Below are 18,699 nucleotides of genomic sequence, written 5' to 3'. Positions count from 1 at the left end.
CTTTTCAGCGCGTAAATTATCATAATTTATAGGAGATTATTATCGAAACTGGTTTCACAGACAGACAGTGTTTATCTTGACATTGAACTTCAAATGGCAAATAGATGTACACTAACGTAAATAAACTCGAGAATAGTCTAATAAAATAACACGTGTGTAATTGTATATAGAAATTTCTCAGAAAATGAAGCTTGTTTCCATATATATATATTTTAAGGTTTTTGTCTGACTTTTGATTGAGAAATCCTACTCAAACAAGTTTGGGCATAACCATAATTCTTGAAGAAACTTTTCTCATATTTGTCGGCGAAAAGTATTAAGCTCTTCAAAAATATGTGTTATAAGGTAATACTGGTTGAGAGGTGAGAGTTAAGGGATCATATAGACTGAAGTGCTATATGGCTTTTTTCTCAAATGGCTTGAATGGCATAGGGAGTTTTTCTAATAATAATTTCTTATAAAATCTCGTTATTTTTTTTACTTTTGAACTTAAATTCATTGATCATTGATATACAAATCAACTATAAATATTAGTTAGATATACTAAGTGGAAGTTCTTAAGGGGGGGGGGGGGGAGGTGTATGGTCTAACGGGCCAAAAAAAAAAGCGTTTTTGAATAATCATATTATTCAGTGACATTTCAAATATGTTTTACAAAAAATCAGTTTTACAAAATGTCGAAAATCAACGAAGTTGCAGCCACTTGAAGTAGGCACTCAACGGAATTCCGCACCATCATCTGAACACATGGGATAAAAAAAAAATTAGTTCTTTAGAAGTATATCTCCCAGCCAACGGTGCCCCTCTAAAAGAAAATTTTTTTTTCATTTTTTCATCGGTCGGTGATGGTAAAAAGTACGTTTTTAGCCCTAAAAATGCGCCATTTTGTGGCTGTAAAATCGAATAGAAGCAAAAAATAAATAAAATGGGACCGTTGGCTGGGAGTCAATTCTATGTTGCACAAGTGTGCAAAATTTCAATACGATCGGTGCATAACTTTTTGAGTTATCGTGGACACCGACTTCAGAAAAGGCGTTTCGAAAAAAACGCGTTCAAAGTTTTGGGATTCGTCAAATCTTTTCACATATTCGTGAGCACTTGGGCCGGTGGTGACTTCCATCTTTCTCCTAATGAGCTGAAATTTTGAGACAACATTCTTTAATAGTTGTACATTCCATTTAACAAATAAAAAAAAAAATGATTTTTTTTTAAATTTTATCCCATAAAGCCCCCCCCCTTAAGAGTATTTTATGTAAAACGTATCCCCTCATACAAATTAATAAAAAATAATATCGTAAATACTAAAAATGTGTACACACTGCACTCAACAATTAATTTGCAAATAGAGCAAAAGTATTAAAAATAGCATTTATGACTTCATTGCCTTGGCGTCGCTCTCAGAATTATACGGTTTTAATTTGCTATATTACATACATATGTGAACATTTAACTGTATACCTACATATGTATATATGTACATATATATATTCTATATCATATGCATACCTACACCTGTGGGCAACGAAATGGGAATAGCTTTTATGCTAACTAACTAACTAGCTTGCTTAATAGTTCAAAAAAATTATTTCAGCAGAAATTCTATTTTATATATGCTATTAACTACTAGTTTATAGTTTAATAACATGAATGAAATGAACTATAAATAACTAATAATAGTCACAAATTTATTCGGATGACACTTTTGTGAACTATAACTAACGCAAGTTTGGAATTTCTGACCGGTTAGCGGTTGCAAATATTTGGCTGCTTGAAAACTTGTATCCATCATAAGGTATTTAAATCTCACATTTCTGCCTACCGGCATGCTGGCATGCTTATCCATGAAAAAAAAAAACCTACAACTAAGCGTTGCAGAGTTATAAAAAACATTTTTTATGCTCATCAATAATTTATGAGTGCTGCATCTGCTCTTTATCTGCATGTAAATACGAGTACTGTTAACCGGAATGAGGCAATTATTCAATAACAGCAATTGTTGCCACTACTGCCCCACACACTATGTGCGCCAGACTGCTGCAGCTCTTCACAGGGGTAATGTGTGGAAGTAGAGCACTGCATGGTGCACCGTGGTGTGGTGTCTTCTAAATTGGTAAAATAATGTTTTTAGATTAAAAAAAATACTTCATACTTACATTAGTGTACAATAAATGAATGAAGAACCAAATAATAATGTGTTCATTAAAAAATTGCCCATATAAAAATATTTTTCTAATATTATCAATAACGAAATTTTTTTTATATTTTTTTTTAAATAATATACGAAATTTAGATTTCGAAAACAATTTCGAAATATTAAAAACAAATATTAATTACACTGTCAACACTCGGCTGGATATTGAATCGAACTAAATTTCTTCCGGGAATAGAGTCATAACTAAAACAAGTAAGGAAGGACTAAGTTCGGGTGTAACCGAACATTTTATACTCTCGCAATTTATTGTTATAATTTTATAAAGATAACATAATTCGACCCATATATTATGATTAAAGTTCAATATAATAACGAAAATCATCATAAATAGTATATGGGGACTGAGGTAATTCCTAAACCGATTTCACTCGTTTTCAGCACCAAGATACAATGTATCGAATACTATACGCTCACTTAATTTAATATTACTTATAATTAGGTATATGGGGTCTGGGGGAAGTTATGACCCGAATTTTACCATTTCAGGTACAGAGAGAAACTGTTATAAGAAAAAAATTCAGAGGGAATGAATTACATTAAAATATCTGAGGGATTTACCTAAGTATATTTTCGGGCAAAAATTACCCTTAGGCACTGTGACCAATTACCCACTTCACAAGTGATGCAACAGATCATAAACAGTGTTTGTGTAAAGTTTTATTTCGCTATCTTCATTGGTTCCTAATGTATATATTATAACGTGAACGAATCCGAAGAATTCAAAATTGAGTTATATAGGAAGTAGGCGTGGTTGTGAACCGATTTAGCCCATATTTCCAGAAAATATTATATACCGAATTTCATTGAAATCGGTCGAGTAGTTCCTGAGATATGGTTTTGACCCATAAGTGGGCGATGCCACGCCCATTTTCCATTTTGTAAAAATATCTGTGTGCAGCTTCTATCTGCCATTGCTTATGTGAAATTTAGTGTTTCTGACGTTTTTCCTTAGCGAGTTAACCCACTTTTAGTAATTTCCAACCTAACCTTTGTATGGGAGGTGGGCGTGGTTATTATCCGATTTCCTTCATTTTTGGACTGCATTAAGAAGTGGCTAAAAGAAACGACTGCAGAAAGTTTGGTTTATATAGCTTTACTGGTTTGCGAGATAAATACAAAAAACCTATTTGAGGGCGCGCCACGCCCACTTCTTCAAAAAAATTACATCCAAATGTGCTTCTCCCTAATGCGATCCTGTGTTCCAAATTTTATTTTAATAACTTTATTTATGGCTTAGTTATGACGCTGTATAGGTTTTCTGTTTCCGCCATTTTGTGGGCGTGGCAGTGGACCGATTTTGTCCATTTTCGAAAGCAACCTCCTCAGGGTGTCTAGGAATATGTGTTCCAAGTTTCATTAAGATATCTTAATTTTTACTCAAGTTATTGCTTGCACGGACAGACGGACAGACGGACGGACAGACATCCGGATTTCAAATCCACTCGTCATCCTGATAATTTATATATATATAACCCCATATCTAACTCTTTTATTTCTTGGTGACACAAACAACCGTTATGTGAACAAAACTATGATACTCTGCTGCGAGAGTATAAAAAAAATGTATTCCCCTATTTTCGAAGTTAGCCTACAAAATCGAAATATTTGACTTCGAAATTCGAAAAAGGGATTTAATAGTGTATAAAACTTTACGGTCCAACTTATATGACATATGCTATGAGGGGTCCAACATTTTTCGATATATACAATTTTTATTTTTTCGAAGATCTAACTTTGACGTATACATAAACATATTGTTTTCGAATTAATCGAAAATAATTTCGAAAATTTTAAGATTTTTGTTCAATGTCGGTCCCACTGTGCGCAGTGAAGAATTTCAGCAAAACAAAATGAAAACAAAACATCATTTTGCAAAATCACGTGTTATGCAGTGGGTCCATTATTTTTTCCACTGTCTTGTGCTTGATTCATTGCATATTGGCTTGTCATCTTTATTGCATTACGCGCATTGCACATGCACACATATGTACATATGCACATTAGCAAATACAAACGGATGGCTGAATGACAAATGTTAATCTCTACAAATAGACATGATTTTTAAAGAAATGAAATGAAAGAGAAATTCACTTTCGCATTTCAACTGATAAGGCAGCAAGCATATTGAACGGCGCCTACACTGGTACCACTTCGAGCCTATTGAACGCCACTAGCCCCGCTGAACGAGTTAGTGCGCACGCGTGACTTAGTAACCAGCCGTCGTGGAATCTGGACTGACAGTCAGACACAATGATGAGCCGGTTGCTTAGTGGCTACTTCACCGACTGGGTGGCATATATGTATGTACATATGTATATATAAAGCTACAAACAATGACATCGACGTCTCGTCAGCAAACACAAATAAACACGTTTTTTTTTTTCAAGTGATTGTGTGTTGTCAACTAGACTCCGATGGACTCTTATTTTAGGCGAGGCTATTAAAAAATTGTTTTTTGTTAGTGTTTGGATTTTTTGAATTTTTTTTCCTATTCGATTTTCTACTGAAATCGAAAGTGTAACGTTTTGTATTTAAATTAATAATTACACAAGTATGCAAATTAAAAATCTGCAAATTAAAACGTTGATTAGTGATTTGTAGACACAATAGGCTAACGATTGAAAGCGAGTATAATGAGTTATACAAAGTATGATAAACAAACGCGTTTCGTCTGTTGGTCTGAGAAATAACTGAAGATTCGAAACGCCTATTCTCCTTGCTTTGCACTGTAATCTCCAAATCGATTTCACGAATCGAATCGAATACACGTGTCGCTAGCTGATAGTGAGTTCGAAACGACAAACGAAGCCTACAATAGTTCTTCTATCTTTATTATTTCAAGCTCAGAGAAATTCTTCCAAAGCTTAAGGGTCTACTTCCTTTACCCCATATTTTGATCCGGTCATCGTTCTACTGATAGGATCTTTATTGCATCGACAGCAAGTTGACACTCTTGCACGAGTGCATGTTGTTTATTTTAGTGTAAAGATTTCCATCTCGAATATGGAATATGGTCGCCATACCCACTGGTCACTGTCTTGTGGCGGCGCAAGCCTACAAGATGGGTCTGATAGATCGCGAAACTGCAGGAAATGTCAAGAGCAATGCACCAGAGAAACAATGGAGCACCTCTTCTGCGAATGTCCTGCATTATCAAGATAACGGCTTCAGCATTTGGGGGCTACACATTACCTTAATCTGGAAGAGATTTCGTTGGTGAAGCCCCAAAGCCTTTTGAAATTCGCAACAAGCGCATGCATCCTAAAGGATGATTACTCCTCATTAACTATGTGACGGCACTCTATATGGTATCGCAAAGAACCAAAACTGGTCTATGTGTGGCTTTATAGCCTACCAGAGTCACCTAACCTAATCTCCATCTCTAACATTGTATTTCTATTTCACATTTGATGTTCTATCGAATCTTATACTGTGAGTGATTCAGCCCAATCTACTTGAGAATTATTTTCTGTTATTATTTTTATTTTTCATTTATATATATATTTCGCAGAGATCAATATATTTGGATACCTATCTACATAAATTTCTTGAATCCTTCTCATATTTTAATGGTTATTCAGCTATTCGAAACGGAGGCGAGGTCAACAAATCAGATGTCATTAAAATCAGTCTCGACGTTCTTAAGTTATACATGGGGTAACTAAAGCGACTTTGATTTCCTTAATAGAAATGTATACTCATATAATTTTGTCATAATGAGTAGCGAAAAGTGTTGGAAATTGTCATAATTAATGTATAAACCAGCTTATCTGGCAGACCAGTTTAAATCATTATCATTATTTGCGATTAACATTGAAACGCATGGACTTGTTTTTGCGCTATCAAATGCATTAAGACGTTCCTCCACTATCACTATCATATAAGCAAGTCGCACAATCACTCCTTTTCTGCACTCGAGAAACCCCAACTGGTAACGCTTGTTAATAACGTTTACTATACAGCTACAAATAACAGACAGAAGTGTAAATGCATTCAAACAACTCTTTGTCTTTCCATAAATTAACTCCAATGACTAAATTGGTTTAAATATAACAAAAAGTGAAATTATAAAATACTCGTTACTGATTTTTTTTCGAACAAATACGAGTATATATTCACACGGTCACAAATACATATGCAAACATACTAGAAATGCTGTGAAATTTATTAACAAGTTAAAAGCAACCGAAAATTGATTAAACAAATTTTAATGGTAAATGCTCGAAGAATCTAATTAAGAATTCATTGGTGTTTAGAAGCAAGAGACGTTGCAAAAAATAAAATAAAAATCTAAATTTCAAAAGTTCTCAAACTCTGTATGCATGTTATATGCATAGTATATTGATTGGAATATATTTAAATTAGTACTACTTAGTTCATTTTTAGTTCGCACAAATTGAATTCTAATCGGTTCCAGTAACACGATTTTAGCCGAAACGTGATTTTTAAGAATTTTAATTACTATAATATTATTTTTGGAGCAGATATATATATTCCATAGTAGCTTGACAAATAAATTCCAAACTCCTTAAAAAATACTGCATATTTCCTAAAATTTTTACTTCTATCATAACCGAACAGATAACAGAAGATAAAAAGTTGACAACACTTCCTTTTTCCCAAAAATTTCATTCAATCTGTCCTTAGAGATGTGACATGTCATTTCATTACATTGAAATCATCATTGTGTTAAAACGCTTCTTCGCTCATTAGATATGTTCTCTTCTTACTATGTAAAATTTAGTGACGAAAATCCAATCAGATCATAACTTCAATAATGTTACTAACCCCGAGGAGTATTCCATCGGCGATATGTTTTGAATCTTCCGAGTTTGTAGAGGACAGGCAGTACTGAAAATTATACTTGATTAATAGCCATATACAGTGACCAAATAAAGTCTGCTTACCCCTTGAAAAAAAAAAAAACAAAATACATACCAAATGAGGACAAAAAGCTATTTTGACTTTTTTAAACTTTTGTTAATTTTTCTATAATTATTAAAAAATTTTCATAAATATTGTTTTCCAAATGTAGACTTAATTGGGTAACTGTATATTTACGAAGTTTAGCCAATCAGATTCGATTCGATAGTGATCAATATTTCTCATTTGGCGTATTTAACATTGTTTGGTTTTGAACTAAGTATCAGAATGTTTCTGTAAGGGCTTTATTGTTATAATATTTTTAGAATATTTTTATATATAAATACATAAATTAACGTTATAAATGTTTTAAAAAACATTAGGATATACAATATTGAGATTCTCTATATGTGAAGACGCCAAAAGTAAAGTAAAGTTAACACTTTCAATATCAAAACACTAAAAGAATTATTAACTATAAATCTGCTTCGTCTTTTAAATTGTTGATCTTGTTTACGGAACATTTGAAAACTTCGATCAAATAATGGTATTTGGATATACTATAAATTTTTTCTTTGGTTGAAAAGCTAATGTTTGGTGCTTACGATAGATGGCGCTGTGGTAATTTTGTTAATTTTTTGCTGATTTTGCTGGTTATCGAAAATTACTACTTTTACTAGTATTAAGGTATTAATTTTTATACCTATTTAATTATTTATCTAATATGTTCACGAATTTTTATTATCATAAATTTTTCAAATTATATTATTAAATATATAGACCTCTAGCAACAAGTTATATGCTTTAGTCGGAAATAAATACTATATCTGAGCACATCAGCTCCAACAATTATTTTCGATAATTTTTAATGGCACTCAATTATCAAGTGGTTAAGCTCTTAGATAAGACATACATACACGAACACTTACCCAATTTCAAGTCGAACTTGAGAGCTCTTACACAATTTGAAAGTAAATTTTATTTTGAAATTTGGCAATCTTGGCATGGTTACCCTTCTCGCATTGCATGAAAACCTTAGCAAATGGGTTAAAGAATCCCATGACAGCCACAACATATTCCTCACATACGACTCGCTAATTATGCCATTAACTATTAATTTAAACAGTGCAATGGCAGTCGGAGTCATTCAACTTCGACACAACGACTCTACTAAGCATATGTAGATTGCCGATATTTTCGTACTTAAGACTGATTTTATTTATTTGTTGGCCCAAAATCTTAGCTGTGTCAGCCCGAAAAAGTGTGTTACGAAAAAAAACGCTGACAAATAGCGCAGTGAAAAACGAAAAGATAATCAAAACGTAAAATTGTAAAAAGTGCAAGATAAACAATAAAAGCGAAGAAGCATTATAGTAAAGTGGATAACTATAGATATCTATATATAGATTTTCGCAAAATAAGTACAATGAAAGAAAACCAAAAAACAAAAACTTTGAGGAAGTAATTGGTGACAGTGTGAGAAAGATACTTCGTCAAAAATTGCAGCGCCCACACAAACGTGGAGCACATACATATATTTATAATGAAAAGAAAATCCCATGGTTGTAGTCGCATACTAGGTTGATCGCCTTGAGAGAAAAATCCGTTGGTTTTTTAACTTTTGAAAACAGCAATTAAAAACAACAATAGGTATTTGAGGGGTCTTCTATAGACGTTTGTATGATTCCTAGAGACACTGATACCAGGAAACTGTTCCTGTGAGACTTGAAGTATTATATATTTTTAAAATTATCTGAGTAATAAAAATAAATTAAATTTCCAATAAAATGGAAGAAGCTTTGAAATCATGATATTTAAACGCTCAAATAACAGATAAATATATAAATATCTTCAGAGTTGCCACCTTAAATACCAAAGTACCAAAAATAAGGAATTTGAGAAAGCTTTCGACAAAAAATTATTGAAACAGGATTGTCATTTAATTTACCGGTTATACGTTTAGTAGCGTATAACCGATATGTAGACTTCTTTTTTTCCATCGCCAATTAGTTGACTACAAATAAGACCACCCTAATGTTGGCCAGCATATATGGTAAATAAGCATTGTGTAGACTTACATCTAACCCAAAATACATGGTTTATAAGAAACGATTTGTGCAATAAGATGATCCATGGTAACTCAAGGCTTAGCTTTGGCAACATATATACACACACATTCAGTTATACATAAACATAGCACCAAAGTCTCAATTATGTTATTACACAGTCTCTTTGTTTTTGCTTCGATTTCTATTTTGGAAAAGTCTTACAAGCGAAAATTCGCAACAAGTAGCCCACTTCGCGTTGATTGTGGTGAAAAAGGTCATTACAGTCGCCGAAATTGAGTCAAAAAGTGGCGAAGAAACATAATTAAAGATGCAGACACACTTGTATATATGTTCATTGTCTACTGTTGCAATACCACATCATAAGAGTTCTTGGTTTACAATACAAATTGTTGTACATTTTCAAGTAGTACCGCACAATTGGCCACGGGCAATAGAAAATTATGAAATATTATGCTTTTTTGATTAAGAAGTGTTGTAGACATCCTTGAAAATACGCCAGAAAACTCTATAATGGACTAGCTCTAAAATTTCTATATCTTTCTTCTGTCACTATATTCTTTTTAGAAGAATAAGCCAATAATATCAACGGCTGACAAAACTGGAAATTTACATCAAAAATAAATGTTTTCCTAATTTTGTTATTTATAAAAATTAAAAACTTAAATTTCCTACAGGGCAACTACCAAGCATTATCAACACACCTAATAAATTGCACGGCTTGACTTCTGTACGGCCTAGGGTTAACCGTGCGATTCTGTGTCAACGATGTCACTTGAAATTATATAAACAAACAACAAAAAACACTTGTTGCTTGACAGTTAAAAGCTACCTGTAAAATTACACACTTGTAGCTGAGAGTTAGAAGCGGCGAGTTTCAACACCTCTGACCCTCATACGCTGACAGCACAATACGGGCGGTTGCGCTTCGTTTATTCTGTTCGCGCATTTGCCCAAATAAAAGTTGTTTTTTTATTTTGAATTGACTTTTATTAATTTCATTTTAATTTCTAACGTCAAATCAGCAGCTTTTGTTTAATTGCATTCACATTCTGCGCTTTGTGATTCGTTTGTCAGTTATAATTCGCCAAAATATGTAATTAATCAGTAAGTGTTTGTACAGTAGGTAATTTCATAGCTTTTTGATGAGCGGAATAACCTTGCGGGTAGTGAGTGGAGAAAAAATGGTTTTGGAAGTGTTATATGAGAAAATTATAATAAATAATATGGAAATTAGTATGGAATTTTTTTGTTATAAGTCTGAAAATGAGGAAAAATAAAGAAATTAATAAATGGTTTGGCGAACAGTAGATCCCAGCTAGGTCTAGGCCTTATTTTTCTTCTCAAAAAAGCTTGACAAAGATCGACTTTTGTTAAAAAAAACTTATTTTTTGATTAAACAGTCGCTCTACAATTCTCTTGAGTGGCTGACGAAGCTTTTCATAAAAGCTTTCAAGTCAAATAAAGCTTTAGAAGCTTTACACTGCATGTGGTTCGACTACTGTTCAAAAGTATTTCATTTGTTTTAAAAAAGTCTCTGAATTGCTAAGGAAGCTTCGCATAAGAGCTTTTCTGAGTCATAAAAGCACCTATGTATAGGCATGTATTACCTTTGTTATTGAGAAATATTTGAATTTTTTTATGAACGATTGATGACTGATACACTGTGAGATAGTAAAAACTAACTATATATCAAGAAATGTCTGAAAGCTGCTCGAAAGCTCTTAGGATGAGTAAGCTTTCAGTAAAAGTTTGACATTTGTTATATGCTAAGGTAACATCAATGAGTTGGAGTTCGTATAACTTTATAATAACCTTTTGCATATTATTTACTATCTAACGTTCCATTGGATATATTCCTACTATAAAGAAGGGATGGGGTCATATGTAGAAGTTCACGCAAGTGAGGAAAGTTTCTGATTGCCATTCACTTGGGAGTGGCCAGGAACGATTCTTTTGCATATGACTCAAGCAGCTCACGACTTCCGGTTTCAGACCAAGTATCCCCTGGGTAGCTAACAGATATCCGTTTGGAGGCGAGCTAAAGTGAGAAGGCGAAGCCCGCTTGTGCGGTTGTGCGTAGGGCTTGGGACCCACCACATAAAAAAATCTCCCCAATGAAAACAAACACCGAGCCTCGGATGAGAAACCCCCCTTGTGATGACGACCACTGCAAACGTACTAAGGATCATGATTTGAGGGCATGCACCTGGAATGTTCGGACTCTTAATTGGGAAGATGCCTCTGCCCAGCTGGTTGATGTCCTCATACAACTAAAGGCTGACATCACCGCCGTCCAAGAAGTGCGATGGACGGGACAAGGACGGAAGAAGGTGGGTCCTTGTGACATCTACTACAGCGGCCATATAAAGGAGCGCAAATTCGGTGTGGGATTCGTGGTGGGAGAGAGACTCCGTCGTCGAGTCCTGGCATTCAATCCGGTGGATGAACGTCTAGCCACAATCCGCATCAAAGCGAGGTTCTTCAACATATCGCTGATTTGCGCCCACGCCCCGACGGAAGAGAAGGACGAAGTGATCAAAGATACCTTCTATGAGCGCCTAGAACGTACCTATGAGCGCTGCCCCCGCCACGATGTCAAAATCGTGCTTGGCGATTTCAACGCCAGGGTGGGTAAAGAAGGTGCCTTTGACACAACAGTCGGAAAATTCAGCCTCCATGACGAAACATCGCCAAACGGCCTGAGGCTGATCGACTTCGCTGGGGCCCGAAATATGGTTTTCTGTAGTACCAGATTCCAGCATAAAAAAATTCATCAAGCAACGTGGCTGTCCCCTAATCGAAACACGCGCAATCAAATCGATCACGTTGTGATAGACGGAAGACATGTCTCCAGTGTTTTAGACGTGCGTACGCTCCGAGGACCAAACATTGACTCGGACCATTATCTAGTAGCAGCAAAGATACGCACTCGCCTCTGTGCAGCAAAGAACGCCCGTCAACAAACACAAGGAAGGTTCGACGTCGAAAAGCTGCAATCACAACCGACAGCTGAACGATTTTCTACTCGACTTGCACTCCTGCTCTCTGAGAGCACTCATCAGCATCTCGATATAAGGGAGCTGTGGAACGGCATCTCAAACTCAATGCATACCGCTGCAACCGAAACAATTGGTCTCCGGCAACGCCAAAAAACCAGTTGGTACGATGAGAATTGTCGTTCCGCAGTGGAGAGAAAACAGACTACCTACCTCGCAACGTTGCGATCGACCACAACACGTTCGGGGTGGGATAGATATCGAGAACTGAAGAGGGAAGCGAGACGCATTTGCAGACGTAAAAAGAAAGAGGCCGAAATGCGTGAGTATGAAAAGCTTGAAAAGCTGGCCGACATGGGTAATGCTCGAAAATTTTATGAAAAGATGAGGCGATTAACATAAGGTTTCAAGACCGGAGCATTATCATGTAGGGACCGAGAAGGTAATCTGGTAGCGGATGTCCAGAGCACACTGGGATTATGGAGGGAACACTTCTCCGACCTGCTCAATGGCAGTGAAAGTACAACACCAGGAGATGGCGAACCCGATTCCCCAATCGATGACGATGGAATAGATGTCCCATTACCCGACCATGAAGAAATTCGAATAGCAATTACCCGCTTGAAGAACAACAAAGCGGCGGGGGCCGATGGATTACCGGCCGAGCTATTCAAATACGGCGGCGAAGAACTGATAAGGTGCATGCATCAGCTTCTTTGTAGAATATGGTCGGAAGAAAGCATGCCTGACGATTGGAATCTTAGTGTGCTCTGCCCAATCCATAAGAAGGGAGACCCCACAATCTGCGCCAACTACCGTGGTATAAGTCTCCTCAATATCGCATATAAGGTTTTGTCGAGCGTACTGTGTGAAAGACTAAAGCCCACCGTCAACGAACTGATTGGACCTTATCAGTGTGGCTTTAGACCTGAAAAACCACAATGGACCAGATATTCACCATGCGCCAAATCTTGGAAAAGACCCGAGAGAGAAGAATCGATACTCACCATCTTTTTAGATTTTAAAGCTGCCTTCGATAGCACGAAAAGGAGCTGCCTTTATGCCGCGATGTCTGAATTTGGTATCCCTGCAAAACTAATACGGCTATGTAAGCTGACGTTGAGCAACACCAAAAGCTCCGTCAGGATCGGGAAGGACCTCTCCGAGCCGTTCGATACCAAACGAGGCTTCAGACAGGGTGACTCACTATCGTGCGACTTCTTCAATCTATTGCTGGAAAAAATAATACGAGCTGCAGAACTAAATAGAGAGGGTACAATCTTCTACAAGAGTGTACAGCTCCTGGCGTATGCCGATGATATTGATATCGTCGGAAGCAACAACCGCGCCGTTTGTTCTGCGTTTTCCAGACTAGATAAAGAAGCGAAGCGTATGGGTCTGGTGGTGAATGAGGACAAGACGAAATATCTCCTGTCATCAAACAAACAGTCAGCGCACTCGCGTCTTGGCTCCCACGTCACTGTTGACAGTCATAACTTCGAGGTCGTAGATAATTTCGTTTATCTGGGAACCAGCATTAACAACACCAACAATGTCAGCCTTGAAATCCAACGCAGAATCATTCTTGCCAACAGGTGCTACTTTGGACTGAGTAGGCAATTGAAAAGTAAAGTCCTCTCTCGACGAACCAAAATCAAACTCTATAAGTCGCTCAGTATTCCCGTCCTGATGTATGGCGCTGAAGCGTGGACGATGACAACATCCGATGAGACGACTCTTGGGGTTTTCGAGAGAAAGGTTTTGCGCAAGATTTATGGTCCTCTAAACATTGGAAACGGCGAATACCGCAGACGATGGAACGATGAGCTGTACGATTTATACGACGACATTGACATAGTTCAGCGAATAAAAAGACAGCGGCTACGCTGGCTAGGTCATGTTGTACGGATGGATGAAAACACTCCAGCTCTGAAAGTATTCGATGCAGTACCCGCTGGAGGAAGCCGCGGAAGAGGACGACCTCCACTCCGGTGGAAAGACCAAGTGCAAAGTGACCTGGCTTCACTTGGTGTTTCCAGTTGGCGCCAAAAAGCAAAAAGGAGGAATGAGTGGCGCGCTCTGGTGGATTCGGCTATAATCGCTTAAAGTGGTTCCTACGCCAAATATATATATATATAAAGAAGCTATTGCCTGTTGTTATGCAAATCAGCTGTTTATCTTTGAACCCACATCAATGTCATTAAAAAATAATTGTGAAAATAGTTGTCGTGAGTTTTTATATCTCACAGCTTATTAAGCTCATCACCATTAAATGTATGCATGATTAAGTAAAATGCAAGTATGTTGATACTATCAAATATAGGAATCTTACTATATTTATATTAATTAGTATTCATGCAAACTAATAGATATTCTTGTGATTAATTTTATGTGCATTTTTCTATGTATAATCATATATAAATACGGATAATACTTTTAATTACATTGCCAACTCGTGCATTTAATATATGACATTATAGAATATACATATAAAGAGTTGATAAAGTGTGGTGGATAAAACTGTGTACATATATAATATTCTTACTTTTAAAGGGTGTCTTTAGAGGTGAAATATTTCTAGATTTTTAACTCTATTAGTTCGCTTCTTTTATGGAATTTTGAGAATATGATTACAAGTGTGTCTTATGAAGACCATATTCAGTCTCCCCCACGACCTTTACAGCATAACCGACCTTTTCTCGAGAAAAACGTGTCCAATATTGGTACTGAAAGGATTGACGTTGTTAGTTTATTAGCATAGCAAATGAACTGACCTAGCTAAAATTTAAAAGATAATTTGCCTGTCGAGTTCACCACTGACTATAAGGTGGATTTAATCTTTAGTTTTATGGAACAATAGACACTTCGACTTATCAATAGCACTAAATAAAATATTTAATGTGTTGAACGGAGTTTGGAGAATGTCTTGAAGACTGCTCTCACTTTAAATACGGCAATTTTGATTGTTTTTGGACCATTTATATCAGAAATACGCAGAATAACTAATGATCGTTTTATGGTAACAATTTTCTCACGTTTTCATATATAACTCGGGAATGAATTTCTAATATGTTTTATACTCTCGCGCCCAAATAGGTTTTTTGTACACATCTCGCAAACCAATAGACTAAACCAAACTTCCTGCAGTCGTTTTTTGGACACTTCTTACAAAGATTAGATTGAAAATTACTAAAAGTGGGTTAACTCACTAACGAAAAACGTCAGAAACACTAAATTTCACATAAGAAATGGCAGATGGAAGCTGCACTCAGATTTTTTTACAAAATGGAAAATGGGCGTGGCGTCGCCCACTTATGGGTCAAAAACCATACCTCAGGAATTACTCGACCGATTTCAACGAAACTTGGTTTGTAATAGTTTCCTTACATCCCACAACCACGCCTACTTCCTATATACTAGAACATTAAAGACAATCTGAATCGTTTACTTTACAATATATGTATGTAAGCACTAGTGAAGATATCGGTGCAGAACTTTGCACAAATACTATGTTAATAGTGTGGCAGCCCCATTCTAAAAATCGCCGAAATCGGACCATAGGGTTTTAAGGCCCCATATATCGAACACGAGGACCTCAGTGGTTCTAACCTAATATTAGGGTTTCTAACTTTCAATAGACTTTATACAATATATATGACGAATATGTGGGTCAAATTGTGTATTATATAATATAAATAAAGTTAAATAAATAAATAAATTGCGAGAGTATAAAATGTTCGATTACACCCTTCCTTAATTGTTTAATATTGATCTTGAGCTAAGCCTTAAATGCTAATTTGCTGAAGTTTACTGAACATAAATGTCAAACACATGTCATTAATTTGACTACCACTTTGACAGTTATACCGATAAGAAATATTATAGCTCTAACAAAACACCTTATACATGACATATGTATATAGAAATATTAAATAATTTATTGAATAAAACGTTGCATTTTTGACGTAACTGTAAACTTGTGCATTGCTAGCGCTCATCATAGAGGTTTTCGTCTGTCTTTATATAAATATGCATATGTATGTATAAACTTATAGTAAGCATGTACTGTGTGTATTTATAAGTAAAAATGTATGTATGTACATTTGAAGGTACTACATAATAACGAAGCAATAAAATACTTGCGGTATTCATAAGTAACACACATGGAACACACAAATTCACACCTGCAACTTAATGTTGCATATCAAGTTTTCGCAGTCATAATCTAATGCATTACGTAATGGCGCGATTCGATCATTATGAGTGAAGTTAATTAATTAGTTTGCACAAATTAGGTGTTTGAGGAAATTAGTTAAAGTATTTTCACCAACTGAAACTACAACTAACAAAGCTGGCAATACAATGCAGTAATTAAATGAATTTTGCGCATGCCCCATGCCCCATCATATTCCAATTCATTCGGTAGCCTAATTTGGAATTAAAAATTTGTTAAGGTGCAACACACATACAAAATAATTTAATAATCTATGCATAGCAGCGTCAATTATTTCATAATTCAAACCCAGATTAAACACCATTATTCAGTGGAATCTGTCGACGGTTTTTTCCTCCGCCATGGCAACACGATTTTTCTACTTTTCGATTTTCATAGCGGCACCTTAGTTGAATGGCATTTTAAACACATTTGCCATTTTCTTTATTGTAATAAATTATTGATCAATACTATTGTATGCAACTTCAGGCATTCGTTTCTTAAACAATTGCGGTTTACCTTTAGGTAGGTGCATGTTGTACGTTACTTCTATATATGTATGTGTAAGCGCTCTCATCGATTGTCAATGACATAACAGTTACATATGTATATAACAGTAAGTTTTTTATTATTTAGCGCTATTCTTCGCTTACAGAAGCTACAACTCATTGTAAGTACTAATCTACAAGACATAAATGACTTTAAATCAAAGCATGTAGCAGTAGACTAGTGCTAAAGAAAATCTTTGTGACATAATACTAGTCCATACATTCAAACATCTTTAGTAATTTTAAGTATTAGCTATCGATGATAAACTGGCTCTGCTTCTTACCAATCTTCTCTTTGTTTTTAAATTACAAAGACTAGACTAAAGACAAAAGTGCATAATTGCATACTCATCTCTATTTTTAAAATGGTTTTGAGGTGCGCTTCGGCTGGGAAATACTGTTAACATACATATAAACAAAAGCCTGACATTTCCAAAGTCACGTTTTTCACAGTTATGCGCCCAACAAGTAAAATTAATACAAAAACAATTTGCAGAAGACATCATAAATCAATGGTTATGTGCTACAACAGGGTGTGCAATATTAACTGAAAACTGGGAAAATTTAAAAAGTTATCGATATTTTTAAAGGGAGAAATTATCTTGAATAATCAGCCGCTCTACCATTTATTCGAAATATTTTTCAAATACCATATCAAGCAAATATCTCTTCTATTCATTAAAGCAATGTTGATGCCAACACTTCGGAAGAGTTTGCCAACTTCGTCACGAATATTTGTCTGGAGATCTTCAATGATCTGTGCCTTGCCTTGGTGTATACTTCGTAGAAATAAGTCTGGAAGGTCTGGAATGATGATATTAAGGACAGTTTGTCGAAAATTGATTAATTAATTGATCTAGAACCAAAAAATGTTATATTCTCACATCACATCTATGCTCTTCTTCTGCTGTCTTCAGTTGGTACGACATTGTATATTTTTGGAGCTGGAGACTCCAGTTGAATTCATTCTAAAGAAAGTCCTTAATATTGACTATATAATCCATGTAATATGATGTCCAACTCACAAACATCCGTGAATAGTCGGAATTTTTTGCTCAGAACACCTCAAGAAATCGTTTCAGAAACGTATGAAGAATTACTTTTGTTTGTTAATTATTAATCGAAACCATATTAATCGAAAACACGTATGTACGAAATCCAAAACAACTGGCATTTTCAAATCTCTAAATGGATTTCTGATAGCAACACCTTTGTTTTAACCGAGTGACGTAAAAATAATTGCACAAATATTGAGTTGCTTTGAGGACCTCTAAAAATTTGCCGATAAAATGTTTTCTCCATAACATATGAAATAAACTCTGTAACGATATAATCCAGGCCGTCATAATTCGACGTCAGTTTCGACAGGTTAATTTGAGATTATTCTTCAACAAAATTATGCTAACGAGCAAATTATTTTTTTTATTAAGCAGTCGCTCTACAAGTCTCTTGAGTGACTGACGAAGATTTTCATAAAAGCTCTCAAGTCAAATAAATCTTTAGGCGCTTTACACTGCAAGTGGTTCGACTACTGTTCAAAAGTATTTAATTTGTTTAATAAAAGTATCTGAACTGCTAAGAGAGCTTCTCATAAGAGCTTTTCTAAGTCATAAAAACACTTATAGGCATGCATTACCTCTGTTGTTGAGGACTATACATGATACACTGTGAGATACCAAACTTTAACTTTATAATATAGAGTCTATATCAAGCGATGTCTGAAAGTTGCTCAAAAGCTCTTAGGATGAGTACGCTTTCAATAAAAGTTTGACATTTGTTATATGTTAAATTAATGTCA

General features: G+C 35.4%; 1 protein-coding gene across 1 annotated transcript in view; it reads left to right on the top strand.

Annotated features, from left to right (window-relative positions):
• Positions 1–18,699, top strand: part of LOC114803653 (prolyl 4-hydroxylase subunit alpha-1) — a 43,686-nt gene that overhangs the window by 4,988 nt on the left and 19,999 nt on the right. The window lies entirely within an intron of this gene.

Source organism: Zeugodacus cucurbitae, chromosome 2 (genome assembly GCF_028554725.1).
Source record: "Zeugodacus cucurbitae isolate PBARC_wt_2022May chromosome 2, idZeuCucr1.2, whole genome shotgun sequence".
NCBI classification, from domain to species: Eukaryota; Metazoa; Arthropoda; class Insecta; order Diptera; family Tephritidae; genus Zeugodacus; species Zeugodacus cucurbitae.
This window is presented reverse-complemented; position numbering and strand designations above follow the sequence as displayed.